The sequence below is a fragment of the Coffea arabica genome, unplaced genomic scaffold (genome assembly GCF_036785885.1).
Source record: "Coffea arabica cultivar ET-39 unplaced genomic scaffold, Coffea Arabica ET-39 HiFi ptg000012l, whole genome shotgun sequence".
Classification (NCBI taxonomy): domain Eukaryota; kingdom Viridiplantae; phylum Streptophyta; class Magnoliopsida; order Gentianales; family Rubiaceae; genus Coffea; species Coffea arabica.
Window position 1 is genome coordinate 984 of NW_027266161.1, and position 4,801 is coordinate 5,784.

General features: G+C 36.7%; 1 pseudogene; it reads right to left on the reverse strand.

Moving 5' to 3' along the window:
• Positions 1–1,578: 1,578 nt before the first annotated feature.
• Positions 1,579–4,382, reverse strand: LOC113724428 (ETHYLENE INSENSITIVE 3-like 1 protein; annotated as a pseudogene).
• Positions 4,383–4,801: the final 419 nt, after the last annotated feature.

Genomic DNA, 4,801 nt, shown 5'->3' on the forward strand with positions numbered 1-4,801 from the left:
AAATTAACACTTGAATAGAGAAAAAGTTGAAGAAAATTGAAACTAAGCACAACATGACAACAATAAATATAACAGTTGTCTACTTCTTTTTTTTTTTTTTTGTATAAGAATAATAAAAACTTAAGATATATGTTGTTAGCCTAAATGATTATTGTACCTCTAATTAAAACTGCTTGTTGCAAAGATTTTTAGGAGGATCCAAAGTGGCGGCCATAATGTACTTTACAAATTTATCCAGATTGGGTTAATTACACCTAGTTTGACATGATACAAAATCATGTGCGGTTCATATATTAATATGATGCAAAACGATCTATAGTTCATAGTTAGACATGATACAAAGTAACAAAACCATCTATAGGACAGCTAGTTTCGTTCCAAATAAAAAAGTTCATTTTATTGTTACAAGAACTTGACTGCACAAGAGTCCTTAGAGCATCCAGAAATTTGTAGTCCCATTAGTCTAATTCTCTGTAATGCTAATGATGAACATCTGCTAATCTGTCGGAACACATACACTTACCCGGGCAAAAGCTACTTTCCCTGCTTGTAGAGCCCCAGCTTCAGGATAAATTTGGTAAACTCAGAATTGGGATCGGCACAAATAATGGTCCGGTTGAGTACATTTCTATTTTTCACAAGATATGTACACTAACTCAACAATATTGTTCAGTTATAATAGTTGGTGGCCATAAGCAAAATATTTCACCTATTAGTGTAATTGTAATCGCATCAACATATAACAAATACATCACCAACACAAAATCCCATCATTAACAATTGTGCCCGCCCCAAGTCTAGCAAACTCAAACTTAGCGATGTCAAAGTTGGAAAACATATCTGTGATCATAAATGCCTGAACAATCATTTAACAGTGAAGACATCAATGGCAATCCACCATTAAAGAAATTGAAAAACAAAGATTGCAATCAAGATTTAAAAAAACACATATGCCAGACATACGAAAACAACAATTAAGTCTAAAACTCCCTGCATAATTGCATGAATCGAATATGATTACCCATTGATGAACATGGAACTTGCTTCTTGCTATCCGAATTTTCCTATTGCCACTCGATTATTCAAGTTCACTTTGAACTTAAGTTGTATAGCATGATGATCAGATTTAAGTACGGAACAGGCTTGCTTTAAACTTGTATCAACTAGGGTGCAAAATCATTAGAAGTTCAATGGGATAGCAACATGTGAATCAACCTCTGATTTGCGAAAGCTAATAAAGTAAATCAGGTTTATAGCAAACCATCAATACTTTCTTCCCCGTGCTTTGCAGTAGGTACCGTCCAACAAAGTAAAGCTGGAGATCTAAGAACCAAAAGTCCAAGTCACAACAGAATGGAAATAAAATTATGGAAGCAATGCAGAAATAATATGCCAATTATCGGATGAAACTAGCTCCATCATTCATATAAATTCAGCTCGTTATAGGACAAAAGAGTAACACTGATAAGTACATGAAGTATGTAGACAAACCATAGGTGAAAACTATACATACTCTAAGGAACAAGCCAACTACCACCACTTCTAATGACTTAAAACAATAGTTAAAAAAAAGGATGCTCATTTCACAGTGCTCTTTACTTTCACATCTGGAACCTTTCCAAGTAGATTACCAAACAATATTGCAGTGTTTCTAATTAAGATTAATAACCGAGGTCTTGACATAGTGAGGAAGAAGCTTCAAGTGTACCATGTTGTTATATCCTCCTTTGGGAACAAATCCATTGAATAAATCAACTGATTCCATATTAAATTCAGGACCGAAGCTGAAATCCAAGTTGCTGTTTAGGTTGCCATTGAATCCTGAATCATCCGTTGACTTGCAGTTACCATTGTCATAAAGAAATTCAGTTGATGGAAATGCAGAGTGGCTCAGAGTAAGAGATGTTTCTTTCGATATACTGCCTCCCATTGTAACTCCCGGCCTGAAGAAGCTTTGGTCTCCATGGAGCTGTATAATCTGTTGTTGAAGTTTTGATCTTCGGCAGCAGTGTCAATTCCAAAATCAAAACAAGTCTTTTCTTGTACGCTGTCATCATACATAGACATGAGGCCAGAAATCATCTTTTGACCATCTTCTGGAATTCCAAGTTTAGAAATACTCAAACAAGAGGGATGCTCAATCATGGGCTGAGAAGCCGCTTAAGTTGAACGGATGGTGCAGAGATGACCTCTGGCTTCTTCTTATATGGCTGATAGTTCATTATGCCAAGATTTTGAGAAGCACTCAATCTGTATGGACAGTTAATCTGGTGATTGTTCCTCAATGTTCTGTCATTGAAATCCCATATTGTAACCACTATAAGGGCACTGAGGATTCTGACAGGTATAGATTTTTTGGTCCAAGTCTCCCTCATTTGACATAAATTTCCTCTTGTGGATGAGTTCTGGGTCAATATCAACAACTTCTCCTTTAACTGGAGCCAATGACGGAAGCATCTTCCCATCTTTGGATACATCAATGCCCATTTTCAAGAGATTTTGGGGCTCACAGTTTGCATCAAGACTTCCCTCACCATTCACCCCATCAACATCATAGTCATTAGATTCCACTGAAGAATACAACCCATTTCCAGCCTCAGAGAACATACGTGGATAGATATCAGGATAAAGCTTCTGAGCCAAAACTTCCTCATGATTTATGATGGCAAGCCAAGTAGCACTCTCCTTGGCAGTCATCTTATCCTGCAAACATTTAGATTGTCTAACAAGCTTCTGAATCTTAGAAATGTCAGGTGACATGTGTTTAATAACCGCTGTCAGAACCCCCACCTTCCAAGCCTTCTTCAAGTCATGAGGCTTTTTGTATGGAGGAAAAACTTGATCCTTTGGTAGGCCCAAATCAGGCCACCAGTCCTCAATCCCACTAGGCCACCAAGGTGGGGGTATACCCTTCTCTAAAGGGAACCGCCTTTGGGGTGGATCACAGTGCTGCATCAGAGCCGACAAGAGTGACCCCAGAGTAGTATCCTGAAGCTCCTGTAGTGCATGAGGAGTTGATGTTATGTCACAGCAATCTTCAACCTTTCCGGGGATAGAATGTGCTATCCAATACTTGGCAATTGCAGCAGGAGCATTCCTATCAAACCGAACCTTCTCCTTCCACCAGGCACGAAGGTTATCAGAGGCACCAGTAACAGGTTTACCATTTTCAGGGATAATTCCGTACACAAAACCTTGAGCTTTACAAACCTCCATCATTTTGAGCATGTACTTCAATATGCCATCTTGTGCACGTGACATCTTCTTCCTGCGTGCTTGCTCCTGCGATTGGTGCTGCTTCATGCCATCATCTACTCCCTCCTTAATCTTCTTCTGCCCTTTAAGCTTCCTGAGTAGCATTTTATCTCTCCACATCCTCCTCTCCAGCTCATCAACGTCCATCTCCTCATCACTATAATTTTCATCCACCACTCTGCCAGGTTCAACTTCGGGAGGCACATCTCCTTCTCCACAAGGAGTTGAGAGGAAATCAAGATTGCCAAAGATTCCCGTTTCATCAAACATTCCCGTTACGCAGAAAAGGCCTACTTCTATTTCGAAAAATCAATTTCACTTAATAGTCTCTCTGGCAAAAACAGAAAAGTTCACTTAGTAGATCAAGGCGAACGAAGAAACCAAGCTAATCAGGCAAAAACAGATCAAATATGACTCAACAGAATCCACTTCCGCAGAAATAATTGCAAAATACATCATTCAGAGGCAGTGTAAAAATTTATACACAAAATATAAGTACATAAAACAATTCTCTTGAATACAAAACAACCGTAAATTAATCTGAAAAAACAGTTAGTAAACGTGTTTATGGACCGAAATAATCAGGATAGAGACCATAACTCAGTACCGAACTCTGATCTCTATTTAAATTATAAAGTTTTGTATGCCCGGTTCATTTCTTTCAACAAGTTGGTTCCATCTCTAATCCTTAAATTATCCAAAATTTTAGTCTAAAGTCAAAATCTAATTAACAAGATAATCCACCAATTCAATAAGCCAAAGCATAAATTAATAAGTCGCACAGAATATCAAGCACCAGAACAGTTAAATCATATAAAAATCTTAACCAAAATCAATACAAATAGATGCTTCAAAAGGGTCTTCAGAAATTTCGAGAAATCAAACATGTGGCTACAAATAAAAAGGATAAGGAAAAGAAAAAAGCTACAAAATCAAAATAGTTCATAAGTGAACTTACAGCTCTTTCCTCTAAGCTATAATTCTTGCTACCCAAAAGTCCGGAGAGCTATTCTCTTATGCTCTGCTCAATTTTTTTGGAGAACACCAAACAAAAAAAAAAAAAAAAAAGCAGAGAGAGACTTGAGGAGGTGTTGTGCTGTGAGAGAAGTAAAAAGCAAAGCTTATCCAAAGTGCCTGTGCAGTTTCCAGTTTTATATAGTAGGTGTGAAGTTGACATAAGATATTTGGTGGGAGCTGTCAAGTTAGAAAGTCAATCTTGTCCTTATTCAAAAACACATTTACTGGACTATATTTTGGTAAATTGTAGCCTTTTTTTATTGCATTTTTTTAAATTTTTTTGTAAAAAACTTACTGTAACGATTTGATATATATGAAATAAAAAGATGATTAGAAAATATGTTTATGCAAAGCGTAGCAATTTTTTTAAAATTGCTATCCAAACAAGGCCTTAGTATTTCGTGATTACTACTTTGTTTTTTAAATCCTAATTACATGTTTTTGTGTTCTTATTTATGAAATTATAATGGAATTGCTATCAACTTTAATGTGATAAAAGAGACTTTAAATCAATGTCCTGTCTTAGTTT